Source organism: Neolamprologus multifasciatus, chromosome 1 (genome assembly GCF_963576455.1).
Source record: "Neolamprologus multifasciatus chromosome 1, fNeoMul1.2, whole genome shotgun sequence".
Taxonomy (NCBI): domain Eukaryota; kingdom Metazoa; phylum Chordata; class Actinopteri; order Cichliformes; family Cichlidae; genus Neolamprologus; species Neolamprologus multifasciatus.
In genome coordinates, this window is record NC_140439.1 from 23,855,466 (window position 1) to 23,871,904 (window position 16,439).

The following is a 16,439-nucleotide window of genomic DNA, read 5'->3' on the forward strand; positions in this document are numbered from 1 at the left end:
TAGTAAACAAAAAAGTGTGAAATAACTCAAAACATTTTATATTTTACATTCTTCAAAATAGCCACCCTTTGCTTTGATTCTCGATGAGTTTCATGAGGTCGTCACCTGAAATGGTTTTCCAACAGTCTTGAAGAAGTTCCCAGAGATGCTGAGCAATTGTTGGCCCTTTTGCCTTGACTCTGCGGTCCATCTCATCCCAAACCATCTCGATCAGGTTTAGGTCAAGTGACTGTGGAAGCTAGGCCATCTGGAGCAGCACTCCATCACTCTCTTTCATGGTTAAATAGCCCTTACACAGCCTGGAGGTGTGTTTGTGGTCATTGTCCTGTTGAAAAATAAATCATTGTCCAGCGAAACGCAAACCAGATGGGATGGCATGTCGCTGCAGGATGCTGTGGTAGTCATGCTGGTTCAGTGTGCCTTCAGTTTTGATCAAATCCCCAACAGTGTTACCAGCAAAGCATCCCCACACCATCACACCTCCTCCATCATGCTTCATGGTGGGAACCATGCACATAGAGACCATCCGGTCACCTTTTCTGTGTCGCACAAAGACACAGCGGGTGGAACCAAAGATCTCAAATTTGGACTCATCAGACCAAAGTACAGATTTCCACTAGTGTAATGTCCATTTGTTGTGTTTCTTAGCCCAAACAAATCTTTTCTGCTTGCTGCTTTTCCTTAGCAGCTATTTGACCATAAAAGGCCTGATTCGCATGTTCTCTGAACAGTTGATGTAGAGATGTGTCTGCTGCAGGAACTCTGTGTGGCATTTATCTGGGCTCTAATCTGAGGTGCTGTTAACTTGCAAATTTTGAGGCTGGTGACTCGGATGAATTTATCCTCAGCAGCAGAGGTGACTCCTTCCTTTCCAGGGGTGGTCCTCATGTCAGCCAGTTTTGTCGTAGTGCTTGATGGTTTTTGCTACTACACTTCAAAGCAATTTTCTGGACTTACCGGCCTTCAGTTTTCAAAGTAATGATGGACTGTCATTTCTCTTTACTTAGCTGATTGGTTCTTGCCATAATATGAATTTTAACAGTTGTCAAATAGGGCTGGCAGCTGTGTACCAACCTGACTTCTGCACAACACAACTTATGGTCCCAACACCATTAGGAAAGCAAGAAATTCCACAAATGAACCCTGACAAGGCACGCCTGTGAATTATTTATCATTTTTTTTCTTTGCTACATAATACCATATATCTTGTGTCATGTATTTGATGTCATCAGTATCTATCTGCAATGTAGAAAGTAGTAAAAATAAAGAAAAACAATTAAATGAGAAGACATGTCCAAACTTTCCACTGGTAGTATATGCATGTATTTATTAATGTAAAGTATGCATATATGATTTAGTCATCCTTCCCACTGCCATAATATTCATACCGTCCCTTTAATACCATCCATAAGGCAATAAAGATCAAGATTTATTCCTACTGATGTCTTTGATATCTTGAATGTAAAGATAGCAGTCCAGATAACTGATAGATATCATGTTATCATTAATAGATATTGTTGGATATTATTAATAAAGTTAATCAAAGAAAAACAGTACAAAGTCAGTAACAAGAAACTCTTAGGTGGAATGATGAACTTCACTTTGAAGATAGTGGTTCCAAAATTTGGCATTTGCTCTTTTTGTGCGGTGTTAAATAATTCCGTTTCTCCCACATAAACGAAATAAACTATTTCCCAAGACTCTTATTCGTATAACATATCGCAAATATCACATATTGTATAGCATATCATATATGATATTGTATATCATACCACATATCAGCCAGTGGTGTTGGAGATTTTGTCAAATCAATGGATCTGACATCCATCCATCCATGGATAGCCCTCCCCAGAGCCTGGACCTCAACATTATTGAGGCAATGTGGGATCATCTTGACCGAGAACGGAACAAAACGCAGCCAATATCCAAAGAAGAGCTTTGAATGTCCTTCAAGAAGCCTGGAGAACTATTAATGAAGACTACTTCAACAAATGACAAGAAAGCTTCTGTATGAGAGCTCAGGATATGTTGAAGAACACTCTGGATTTTTTTTGTTTGTTTGTTTTGTTTTGTTTTTTGCCTCAGATACACTATTTATTTCCCATTTTCCTAAAACAATATAAAGTATAAAGAAGTGTGAGGCTGATTCAACACTTTTGCACTGTAGATTTCAGTATTTACTTAAATTAGTTTAGGTTTTAGTAATTTTAGTTAAAGTAGTTTTTAAGTTCATTTTTTTCAGTTTAAGAAATACAGAGCGTGGATTTTGGATCATAAACAATATCTGAGAATGTGTAAAGTTAAAAGATTTTTTCAACTACAGATAACTTCATAAGTCAATGCGAGAGTGTGAAGTCGTCCAGTTTAGTTGAGTCCTTGCGATATAATGTTTCGAGATAGAGGAAGAGTTGGTGTAGGGAGGGGTGTGTGATCATATCCACGTGAAGAAAACGAAAAGAATCACATTACTGAGCCCCATCTCAACATGAGGTAATATGGAAGAACAGACTCTGTACCCTGGAAACAACTTGCTGACACTGCCATGCCTAATCCTCCTTTGTGGGCAGGAGAAACATGTATTTTGCCATTCATCATTAGCATAATAAGCCAGCACATGGCACTTTGCTGTTTTGCATAAACAGTACACCCCAGTTTATGATTATAAAGAGGCCCTGGGGCCAACTAGCCTCTTTATTCAATTAATGAATAGTTAATGTATTTAAATTAGTCCTGCCTGGTCAATTTGAATCAGTGTGCTGTGCAGACACGAAGAAATACAAATGTGCTTTCCCAAAGAGATGCATTTCCTAAAGATACATATGGATATACAAGAATACAGGATTTTCATCTTGGTGATGATGATGGTCTCAGCAGGATTGATAGTTGGACCCTTTCATTAACTTTAGATCACACAGCAGGGGCAGATTTTTAGGTGTTACCTGTATGCTGAAGACTATACTCTCAAACAATGGTAGCATGGCTGAACAACAGCAGGCATTAACATGTTGGAAGGAGAAAGTGGATGGCAAGAGTGGCTTTCAACATGAATATTTCACCAAGGAATAGAACGGGGAGGGGGCTGCAGCTACGGGCGTGTTCAGTTAACCATGAGATTGCACACACTGCAGAATGCATTTGGTTAATGTAATTAAGAAAACCCTATGGTGGGAGACACAGAACATTAGTGTCCAGAAAATTCAGTTCAGTTGTGGCCTCTTTTTGCCCCGTGCTTACAGACACACACTGCATTTATCAGATTTCTGATCTTCTTTTGGTGCGACAACAGCTTTGTTAGTTTGATTAAGCAACAACAACAATTAATCAGAGCATCTGAATAATTAAAGGGTTATAAATAACTGAGATCGTGCACAGTGGAAGTGAGTTTGACAGTAAATATGATTGTAGTTTTTTTTTAAATCGCTGTTTACTGTATACCTGAAGTCATGCCTGCAACATTTCATTTACTAGTATTATCAAGTATCTTCTTTAAGCTTTTGAAGACAGAGAAGCTAGAAACTTATCGATGTTTGCTTTTTCATGTCATTTCCCCCCTTTTTTGTTGTCTGATGTCTTTCAGTTGCAGCTCAGGACTAGGTGGTTCTCTTTTCTGTAACTCTGAGCCACAAAGGCGACAAAAAACTAAATAAATCAAATAAAACAATGCAGACTTATGCAATGATTTTAATGTTAAATGAGAAGCCTCATGTTGTATTTAGCTAAGACACAAAAACTGAGAATGTTGCCAACATGAAGATTATGAGAAGAACTGAGCTGTACTCCCACTCACATAAAAGATTGATCGTGCTGTGGCGTCACTCATTTGATAGTGAAGCCCCGTTATGAAACGTCAAGCTGAGCGCATTCAGCGTCCTCATCTTGGTGTTTTGAAGGTAGATGGGATCAGTGCGAGGTGGATCTGAGTTGAGGATACCACACACTCATTGGTTTCTTGTTTTATTCAGTATGACCTGAAACTACCGATTGAGGCCGTAAAGTTGTCAGGAAAGTGTCGAGGGCAGATTTTACATGGATTTCTCTAGAACCGGGATTCTTTTATGGGACACCAAAAGAGTCACCCCTCTGCTGATCATTATAAGAATGCTGGTTTAAAGCACTTCCACACTGGTTTTTCAGACCCTGAAGCTATTTTATGTTATCTGTGGATGTGACCTTGTGTGAAGTTGCCCTTTCTCACACATAGTGTCAGACAGTTTCTCACTACTGGATACAAACTTTTTGATTTTTCATTTTATGTTTACCTTTATCAAAGAAGTGAGACTTGAGATTAAAAGCCTCTTTTACATCACAAGCCTCTCAAGAAGATCATGCAAAATCCACACAGCTGTGCTCTGCCTGGATTTGAAATCAAGACAAAAACAGTGGCAACAATTGCTAACCATGCTGCCTGGTTTAGCCAAGGGTACCTGGGTAGTGAATGCGGGAAAATGCATGTTAAAGACTGTTTTATATCTGATTAGGTAATGTTGAAAAAAAACTGCAGGGTGGAAACAGCTTTAGAAGCTTAGTTTAAGGCACTACAGAGTTATAGCGGCACTCTAAGTGAACATATTCAATATACTTTGAAGTGAGACTTTACAGACAGTATACTCCTGAAGTTCCACTTGTATTTTTTAATGTATTGTTTTATTTTGATTCACAGAAACCGTGAGCCGTGTATTTAAATTTATTTTTCTGCTTCTGAAGATAGGTATGTAACAAAATTTTTAAGAAACTGATTTAAACTATTACTTAAAAAATAGTTAACAGGCCACATCATGTGTACAAGTTTAGGGACTCTTGATTTACATCTCGTTTTATTTATTTTTCTTCACTGTTTTTACCACAAAAGTGATTTGATACTATTCCACTTTATCCACTAAATTGTTTGGTTTGCGTTCTTGGGATTTCCCTCTGCTTTTTTCTCGTTAATATGTTTGTTGTTGTTGCTGTTGTCAGGTTTCAGGTTGTGGAAGATTTGAGGTGGAATAGTGATTAGAGTGGAACAATAACAGAGAACACAGAGTCTCTCATCACAGAATTAAACAATTTTCCTCTTCCCTTGTGAATTTTCATAGTAACAATAACTCACCACCCTCACTATACTCAATAGATTAATAAACTTCTCATTGCTGCCACACAGGAGAAAAGAAACCTTTGCTCTGTTTAATGACAACTGTAAAGTGGAGGCAATCATGGGATACCTCCCATGACATTTCCCCCGTTCCTGTCCGCTCCACTTATCTTAGACAAATGGCCATGCCAGGCCACTATCGAGATGAAGCGTTTTCCCCGAGTCATTACGTCTGTCACCGGGGCCATTTCCATATTGAAAAATCTGAAACAATAAACGACGCCTGAGCCTTTAATAACTGTGAAGGAATCATATTTGGAAAATTGCATTGAAGCAATAACCTTTTCTCCCTGTAATTAGATGACAGAGAGGTCCTGGTTTTAATTAAGTCAGCAATTTATAGTCGCACAGCCATACCTCAGTGTGCTGATTAGTATAGGAGGGATCACAGAACAGCGTTGCTTCAATTTGAACAGATTTGATCTAGTAATTACTGTGTTATATGGCAAAGGCCGCTGCAAGTCTCAGACTCTAGACTCTGTTGATGCAGTGCTCCGTGAAGCATGGCCCTTCCTTTCCAGCGTTACTCGAGCTGAAAATATGTGGCAAGCAAGTGTCTGTCTGAATAGGTTTTCAAAGGGGGGTCATCAACAGAGGACATAATCTTTGAGGAGGCATATTAAGGTGGAATTGTGAATGCGGGGACCTCTATATGTGTGTGCGTCTGTTCGAGAGCATTTGTTCTGAGCGCAGCATGATTTCATGCCGCATCTTAATTGATCCTCTTGGTCACTGTTAAATGTTAACATTTGCACGAGGGGGCAGGAGAGTTAAGGATGCTGTTTTAGTGCAGTGTTAATAAACATGGCAATTTACTGTCAATTTATGTTCTGACAGGTCGTAATGAAGACCATGAAAAGAAGATTAGCTGGAGCTGTTACAGCAGACCGTCTGGGGACCGTCATCATGAGACTGTGGGGACCAGCGCTTGTTGTGCGAGCCGGCAGCCTCTGGCTCGCTGTAGCCGTCTACGTGATTGACAGTAATGGTCCGGTTTCAGAAAAAGAGCGGCAAATTTATGTTCACTCATTTATCAGATTACACAGACGTGCATCTATAGGCAATCGGAACAATAGCGCACGGCAGCCCCCTTGACATATCATTAGTGACATCTAACAGATGCTTGTGATCTGTGCTGCTAATTTCATTTGTTTCTCTGGTTAACCTTAACAGGGTCTTCACAGTGTGGTTAAGGCCATGGTGTGGAAGAACGGAGATTTTTGTTTTTCATAGATGTTCAAAACCACTGAATTCTTTGCTTTTTGTGTTTGTTACTTGTTTGCTGATTGTCTCAAGCACATGTGAAGTGTGGCTCGAGTGGCTCAAGTCCCAAGGGTAAAGGCACTATGATGGTTTAGTGAGAAGTGCTTTGGATATTAAAGTACTGCCCATGAACCGCTTCACTAGTTTGGCTGTAGACCTCTACTGCCTGTCCCACCACATCTTTCCCATTGCTTCCTAGCATCTTTCTAGTTCTACCACGGCAAATAAAAATATAAAGATGCCCCAGTTGAAAAGCAGCACTTAATATGAAGTCAATACACCTGGCAGAGATCAGAGAGACAGTATGTCGAGACTCCTGCAGGACTTCTTTCAACCTAATTAGCAATCCCAATGGCCTAATGGAAGAATGGGGTTAATTAATCCTAGCGGATATCTCAGATTGAGCAGAGGGACTCTTTCGGCCCCTAGATCTTCCCTCCATAAAGGTCACACTTCACAATAAGAGAGCAATGCATGTGTTCCCCCTCTGAAGTCCTCTCATCCAATCCCTCAAAACATAATTTGATCTCCTTTCTTCAATCAGCATAACTATATAGCCAGAAAACAAATCCTGGAACACAGTGGAACATTAAGTGCTAATACTAAATGCTGTCTCCAGGCTCTGAATCATCCATAGATATGTGACAAAGCACCCTCAGAGTTGATGGGGTCTGGTGCTAAATGCCCGCCACTGGCTAAACATCATTTGTGTGTGTGCTGACACTAGATGCTAAAGGGTGTCTCTAGGCTTTGGCTGCATGACTGTGGCCTGTGATTTATGGGTCATCATTTGGGTGACATTTTCCTCTGGTTCAACTTTCTAGTCAGTTGGCATTACAATACTTTCTTTACACCTTCTTTACACTGTGGCATGTTCGAGGGAAAACCATGCTCAAGTGTGTGCACGTGCCACAAATACTGTTTTCCAGCTTTTGCGCTGCAGGCTTTTTTCTGTGGCCGAGGACACTCTAGTAGATGAGCATTACTACAAAGACCTTAATAGTATGTGATGTAACGAGATTCATCTTCTCAGAGCACTAACAAATCATAACTGAAACACAACATCAGTAGAACTTAAGTATAAAGTAATTAAGAAACTAAATATCGGTGTTTTTAGAGTACTACTATTGCTTCCACTCTTTAGGTTATTAACAGCTCTTGCAAACTCTTTCACTGACTTGCTTCTCCGCTCCCTCATCCAGCAGATAGAATAGTGGAGAGGTTTTGGCTGCAGAAAGAGTGTCTCCCCTGGGCTGCAGCGCAGCTCCTGTCCCCCTTCTCTCCCTGCAGCTGGAGCTACTAGAGCCAGATGCTTCGTAGCTCCACCACCCTCTGTCCCCCCTTTCTCTCTTCCAGGAGGATGGTGCCCAGAGAGGAAGATGACAAACGCCTATGCCTCCTCTTACTGACGGATTTGGACGACCTGACTCCAGCCCTGCACTGTTCCAACCGCCAGCACAAGATGTTGACTTAATGGAAGGGGGTTGGCTGTGGATGGGCCCATATGCGTTTGTATTGGGAAAATATGGCAGGGCGGCGTGTGTCTGTGTATCTCACTATTCAGTAGGATTGTGTGTGTGTTTGTATGTGTCTGCGTGTGTGTGTCTTTTCACCTAGCCCAGACTGCCTACATCCATCATGCCATGGCGCTTTGGCAAAGAGTGGGACTCAGACAGCTTCACTAACACACGGTCAGTTAAATTGCCTGTTAAATTGTCCTGGTCTGTAGCTATCTTAGGTGTAGATAAAAACACTGCACTTAAAGCGTGCACTTAAAGGCAGAAATTGTCAAGTAAATGCCAGCCTCCCTCCGTGCATAGAGTGAGAAAGAGCAGGACAGAGGGAGAGAGGAAAAAATGAAGATTCTCCAAGGGAAGCACATTTCCATTACAAGACAAAATTCTGCAGCAAACTAAGGTGAATGTATGTGTGCGACTATTGTCAGTGCCATAACTATGAGTCAAGTGGAAATATCATGAAAATATTCAACTTTAATGTTAGTATAACATTCCCGTACAGGCCATTGCAATCTATATTCCAAATTCTAAAGCACTTTGACACTTTGGAAGATTGACAAAATGATCAAAGTAGGACATACATATGAAAGCTGCATGAGCTTCAGACCCACCTGATCAATAGACTAAATTATGCATGAGGAGCAAAACCTTAATACCTCTTCATCAACCTTCACCGTTCTCCTTTAATGATTAAAACAACGGTTTCAATCCAATACATTTGACATTTCTCACCATGCAACCAGATGGAAAATTAAGTCCCATTCTTTTTACATTACTGGGATATTAAGGATAATTGCTTGCTTCCTTCTTATGTACCTGGAGCAGAAAGATTTTCAGAACTGCGCTCCTGTAACAAGTGATGTAGCTGTAATAATATAAAAAAGATGGGTTAGTTCTGGCCACTGGTCAGTGTTCATGAAGGAAATGGCAACAAAGAGTAGGAAAACTTGAGCAAATGTTTGCTGTTTAAATAGGAAAAGTTTGCTACACTCCTTGATAGATCACTGACCAAAACTTAAAGTCTACATAATGAACTGATATCCAGTCAAAATCAGGCTTTGTAGGTTTTTAGTACCCTGAAGTCAGTCCAAACAGCTCAAACCAGGAACCTTTCTGTACACTCTGATTCATTTTTGAAGTTTAATGGTCATTTATTATTTACACCACTTATATATTCGTGTTTTTTCAAGATTACTATATTACTTCAGAGGGTGTGAGAAGTATGATTTGTGCATAAAGCCAGTAGATAACTTGTCAGTAAAGCTTTAAATTAACTAAGCTGACAGTGTTCTGTTTTATCTTTTCTTTCTTTTATTGTTTGGGATATTTAAAGCTGATTCAAAAATATATAATAGTAAATCTCTAATCTTTTTTCTTCTTACGCATATCTATAATTTCATTAGCCAGTGTGCCAGATATTATAAACTGACCTATTCAAGCCACACACTGTTTATAGCAGTATTAGAATTTGACAAGTAGATGGATGCATGCAGTCTGCCAAAGTAAACTGTGAAGTGATATGACAGGTCTGTTGACTCAACGGGGAGCTCTGTACATATATTAACTGCATCACTGCTCGATGTGTGAAAGTGACAAAAAGACAATATTTGTCAGAAGCTATTAAGATTTTCATATTTGAACAGATGCATGAAAATGTCTCGGTTTAAAAACTCTAGTAAACTACAGAGCATTTAATTGTATATATTGAAATTGTTCATGAATGTAGGTTTTTATAAGATTTCACACTGACATCATAAATGATGATGTCAGTGTCCTTGCGGGAAGGTCGGTATACATGTCGTCATCTTATGTGGATCTTAAAACAAAAGTCTGTATATAAAATCTGCGTCTCCATTCGGCCTTCCTGAACAATGATGCCAAACATGCACACACATAAACAAATGAACGAAACAACCAAGTTTTAATTAAATCCTACAGCCTAATTCGAGCCAGAACATAAATAGTGGACTCAAACAGTGAAAGCAATCATTCGGCACAATGTCTACCAGTTGAGTTGATTACAAACTGCGCCAGGTCAGTTTTGGTCAGGAGAGTACAAATTAACTCAGCGGCACGTTCCGGTATTTACACTCTGCAACATTATATGAATTTTTGTGGATGTCTAACTCGGCGCTAGGGGGCAGAAAAGCTCCACAAGTGGCAATGATGAAGCGCTATGAAGCTGGCAGTGGAGCTGAGAGCAGCTGCGGCTTGCAGGCCAAGTTTGGAATGTTTGCTATGATTTAGACTGAGCTTAATATGTAATTCGAAATGGTATTCATGAGTTTTATTGTGAAGGTTTGGTGAAATTGCGCTGTTTTATTGTCAGCATAGACTGTTCTTAAATAGTCTAGTATATCACAGAGGTGAAGTCTTAACAGTGCAGTGGGTTATAAGGCAGTTATCATAAAACATCGCAATATTGCTAGGTTGTGTGTCAGTAGCAGATTACGAAATATAGACCGCACACATGTCTCTGCAGCAGTAAGAGGAAAGTTTAAGGATGGAGACTGTTTTGGCTGGAGTTCTCGTTCTTGCACTCTTTTAGGGGAAAGTTGAATGGGGATGGGCTCTTTCCATCTGAGCGTTTTACTTTAAAACCACACGGTGAATTGTCGTTTGTCCAAGTAGAGCTCGAGAAGCCAAAGTGCAATCTCGTGTAGGTTTCTCCAGTGGTGCCTGAGCAGCCAGAGAACTTTGCGGGAGATTTTGGCTAAACTTCTGCCCATCTGTCTGCCCATCTGAAGAGGGGCAAACCTTTACTTTTAGGGTGCAACTTACGGAGAAAGACTCTTAGTGTGTAAGAGCGTTGGCGTGCGCTTACAGGGTAGAAAATGAATCAGTGAGGATTAACCGAAGCAAATGTGAATATTCATCACCACAAGTGCCAGAGTTGTTATTGTTTCTGAAACAGCGTGGTCTATGTGATAGGGTGTGGTATGACCTTAACGGGAGCAGAGGCTTAAAGTGTGATGTTCCAGGTGCACTTTTACGCACAATATATACCTGAAACACAGGAAGACTCTAAAATTCAACTGTTTACCCAATAAAATGAGTTGAAATGATTATTATTGAAATGAGTTAATAATATGCACACTGAACCAAAATCTTGCGTTGATGTGTGATGTGTCCTGCTTGGACCCTCAGTGTCGCGCTAATGCGCAGACATGACACTAATGCAGGGTGACCGGGGGCTCTCTCCTGCTACAAAAACCTATGCAGCTGTCTTCAAATCAATACATGTCAAAGAAATATGAAAACAAACACCATAACCACCGCGTCTCCGCTCAGTAAATGGGCACGTACCTCTGATCTCAGATTATAGTTTATTACTTTATTGTATATCGGGACCTATACGCACAACTAACCTACCTTGTTAGTGTCAAGGATAGAGTTTTGTCCCATTTTCTACTCTGACATAATTATACTTCAAATTTTAACCCAGTGCAAGTTACACGAGAAAATAGTTGTATTTAAATGAGTTTGTGCTTTTATTTCGCGTCGTGGTGCATTATGATGAGCAGCAACCGCAAACCACACTTCATCCATCATGATTTATTGAATATTACATCCATACATAAAAGACTATGCGAGTCTTGGTTTGTGTGCTTTTTTTTTTTTTTTTTTTTTTTTCTTTTTTTTTTGCACCAAGGCAGGAGGAGGGCTGCATCTGTTAGGGTCCAATGTTAGTCTTAATTACTGGCCTTCTTGTTCTCCGTGGCCCTCAACCGTCTTTAATTAAAACCTTGATTAGGGGGGAGGAGGTCTCGGGCAAGGCTATTACCAGATGGGTTTCCAGTAATAATAATAAAGACTTTATCCGCCGCTGCTGCCTGTGTGCCATAAAGCGCAGAACTCGCTGCCCGTCCATATCAAAGCACAGCGAGCAGAAAGAGGCTGTTAATTACGCCGGTAATTACTTGTCTAATTACGGTTCGTTTGTGATTAGATTTAGAAACGTTTCGCGGTTTGTGCAGAGGCTTTCTGTAGCCAGTATGTCGGCTTAACACTGTATAGACTGAAATGTAGTGTGTATCCACAGCGGGGTGCTGCTGAATAACCGGCCTGTAAGGGATGGAGTGAATAAGATCAATAGGGAAGCACTGACCCGAAAATCATCCGTATTTTTCTCAGAGAAGTCCTCAATAATCTATATGTTCAAGGAACAACAAAGTGTCTCTGGAATAAGATACAAACATGTTGTCAAATACAATTTTCACAGTTTTTTTTCGCGTTTTCTCCAGAACTTGGCTACAATTCCTACGTTTTTTTTGTTTTTACCCTTCAAAATTTGGCAGGCTTTACAGAGCTTTTAGTGAGCTTTCTTAAAAGTAGCGGAGAGGTCAGCTTCTTCTGTTCTGTGACGTTTCAGAGTCTCTGCAGCCCTCTTATAACTCCCATTTCCAGTGTTAAAAGAACATTTGCGGCTCGCCAAAGAGACAGAAAAGCCAAATCAATAATGCGTCCTGACATATTCAGCAGAATTAGCGACTTAAGAGTCGCCACATTATGAATATATCTTGCCAATGGTCTGAAAGTCATTATGACTGCGCACAGGCACGCCGCAGCTTTTATATTCAAGACAGAGAAACTTGCAAATAGCAATCAGTTCAATTATCCTCAAAATATTTACTCCAGAATAGGATTTGTCATCCAGACAAGGAGAAGGAGGGAGAGGGGAGGAAGAAGTGATTTCTTGCTGCACTATGTGCGTCTATTTTCCAGACGGTTTGTCGTCGTTATTGCCTGATTTAGTGTGTGTTGTTTTACATAGCCCAGTTATCTGTGTGAGTTCATGTACAGCTTTTTGCCGAGGCATCCATTTATACATATCACATAGATCTACTTTGAGTTTGTCACATTTGGTGTTTTATGTTCTGTGTCCTCTGTTGCTGGAAGCTATAGGGTCATTGGCCTGTGCTCCACATCTATCTATCTATCTATCTATCTATCTATCTATCTATCTATCTATCTATCTATCTATCTATCATCTATCTATCTATCTATCTATCTATCTATCTATCTATCTATCTATCTATCTATCTATCTATCTATCTATCTATCTATCTATCTATCTATCCATCCATCCATCCATCCATCCATCCATCCATCCATCTATCTAGTCTAATTACCTCCCCTCCTCGGATCCTGCTTCTCTGCAGCAGGTGTTCCGGCCTCTGACCCTGCATAGAAAAGTGCCAGAGGCCAGATGATGGCATTAGCAAAGTAATGTCTATTTTTACGCGCACAGCCCGCCTCCTTCACCGCTATAGAAAGGAGCCATGTCGAATAAGATTTTTATACACTTGTCACTTATCATGCTCGTTGAAACTAGGGTGTATAACCCTACTTTACTCACTTTTTAGGTTAAATTACAGGATCCGAGGCATCATTACTCTGTTTGCTGAGTTTTATTTGTATGATGCTCAGATATTTTTGTCCACCTGGTCGTTACTAAGACGGCGGACTTGACTAAGTCAGATTGTTTTCATTGACGTGCGATGATCTCCTACATTTACCAATCATCGGTTGTTCTAGTTATCCCGAGTCAGCTGATCAAGCAAATATCATTTTAAACGAACACGGAAAGACAGAGCAGCTGCTTGCAGTGCACGGCACATCAATTACACTATCAGGCGGGTTAACCAAATATTAACAATACAACGCAGACCCAGATAAATTGTCCTAGGAGCATGCTGGAGCCCAGCTTCTGCCAGCCCTGGGGATTATGTATCATGACCACAACTACCATACCGTGTGTTGACTATATCGCGCACCATGAATTACACAGAAGAATGCACAACCGCAGTGCTCAATGTTATTCACAAAAATACAGTCAGACCACAGCCCTAGCATGAGTAATGGTGAAACCCTCTTAGCGCAGACCACTGCAAAGTTTGTGACTGGTGACAAGTGTTACATTTCACCATAAAACACTTCGAGTTTTGTCTGGATTTGAACCCAGCTCTACATACAAATTAGTTAAGTTATTTTTTAAACAAATAAATAAAAAACTCCTAAAGAACCAAATTTTATGTAGGCGCATTGGAAGAAAAATAAGGACTCCTCAAAATAAGAAACCTGAAATCTATAATAAAAATAATTTCCATCTACGAGGTCTGAATTTAAGTTAGAAACATGCTTTAAGGTTCTAATGACATAACATACTTAACAGGTCAAGAAATACCCAGTCAAGCCAACATGTTAGATCTTTGATTTATATTTGATCTATTAGCCAGGTAAATGTAGATGCGTACAAATCTGTTTTATCATATTTAAGCTCTTCCCTCTCAGTGATTTTCTATTTTCCACACAAACATTTCTTCCAACAGTTACTAAGATAATCTTTGAAAAAAAAGACCTTCATTGTGACTAAACTGGCCACATGTTGAAAAAGTCTTTTAATTATGTGCTTGGTCTAATTAGCTGTTGAAAGAAACAACAAAATCCAAGGTCGAGTTGCTCTATTACCTACAAATCATAGGTTTTTTATATAGATAGTCCTGTTTGGTGGTTCTGAATCCATGCCAACACCCTTTAGCTGATGCGTAATTTACCTCGCCGTGCATAATTAACTGCGTCGCCATCAGACCCCGGTACGTGTAACACTTTATTTTGAACGGCGCAATACGTTTCCATTAAACGTTATTAAAGCGCAGGGAGTGACGAGCTCTCATTTGTCTTGTCAGGACATCTGACAACCTCGTTAGCTCCCATTTTCCCCTGTCAGCTCACAGCGCGACACGGACACTGACTTCAGCCACTCCTGGCAAGTGAGTGATAAATGCGCCTACTCAGCCCTGCGCAAAACAGCAACATTATTGTTGCCAGCACGAAGCATCAGAATCAATCACAGTCAAGTCTGAGTGGCAGGTGTCAGTCTTAACACTTTGCTATTATTATTATTATTTTTTTTTAACTTCAGACCACTGTCAATCTTTAATCTAATTTAAAGGGTCACAGATTTGGGGGGCATAATATCGCCTCTTTGACTTCTCTCTCCAGCCTAACTGACCATGAGTAGCCCACATTTAACGCTCCACACAGGCCTCACTGGGAGATTGGAGGTTTCGCAAAATGAACTGTTATGAATATTTGTAAGCAAATGGATGATCTCGTTACTTCGCAAAAAAGGGGCAGAAGAACACTTAATGGCATTGAATCTTTCCGCTCCCTGCACTTTCAGATGCGATTGTAGATCGAAGTCAGACTTGTCACGTTGAGGCAAAGTGAATTCCTAACATCCAGGACGTGCCTGTCTACTCCGGACAAATTGCATCCAATCACCCCGGGGGAATTCGGCTAATGTCTCGATCCAGGGCCGGGGAGCATGGAGAGAAAACAAATCAAACTCTGCACACAGAGCGTGTAGGGCTTATTAAAACATTTCACACAGGGGAAAGAAAGGACAGAAACGAGGAATATGTGTCTGTACACGTGTATGCGTGCGTCGACTGAGGGGGTGGGCTAATTATGATACATTATCTTTGGACATTGTAGTTTTAAATTGTAATATCAGATGTGCAACCTAAACATTTTCACACTACATGCCAGCTGTTTGAGTGGCGGAGAGCGCATGAACTGGGCCTGGCAGTTTAATCACTTCAGCAGGTTGGAGTGGTTGACTAACTTTGGTCTTATTTAAACTCATGTGGGCCTAGCAAGATATTCTAAATAAAAACAATATGCTCTAAAAAAATCCTAAGGCTAAATGCACACGAAAGATTCTAACAAATTCTCGTTTGAAGCAAGTTTAAACGCGAGGTTCAAATAGAACTTACCTCCTTATCTCCATTGCAATTAATCCTAATTTAGATGGATGAAATGCCCCCTTTGAACGCAGCATCAGCTCTGCGTGCACCCTCTGCTTTCTGGTAACGTGCTCGGTCCCCTGGACATTTTTCTCTGTCTGCTACAGCGACAGTAAACAATAAGCTCATGAGGCATAGGCTATGGCAACATAATGTTCTGCATGGCTACAGAAGGGAGGTCGATCATTACACAATTTGTTTTAAATTTGATCAGTCACAGAGAGATTGGCATCTCCCTGGAAAGCCCGGGCAGGGTTGAGCTACTGTAGCTTAAATCCAGGTTTCACTCGTGTTATCCTTACAGACCCCTTCACGTCAGCATCTTCACTGTAGGCCGAAATAATGTCAGGTATTTAACTTTGGCTAGCGTGTCCGTGGTTGTTAAATATGCAGTATAGGCGTAAAGACTGGGATCGCATGCAAATGTAGGTCGATATTTGCTGTCATAAATATTTGATTTGCAAAATTGTTTCCCTTCTGACATAAAAATTCAGAAACAGTGTGTGTGTGTGTGTGTGTGTGTGTGTGTGTGTGTGTGTGTGTGTGTGTGTGTGTGTGTGTATTTGCGCGTGTGGGGGACACAGAGAGAAAGAGGGGGGAGAGGGAGAGAGAGAAAGGTTGGTTTGTGTAGCAGCGTGGTGACGGCAGAGGGAAAACCGGCTGGACAGATTTGCGTTTACGCCTGATCTGCTTCTGGAGAGCGGGGCTGTGTGGGAA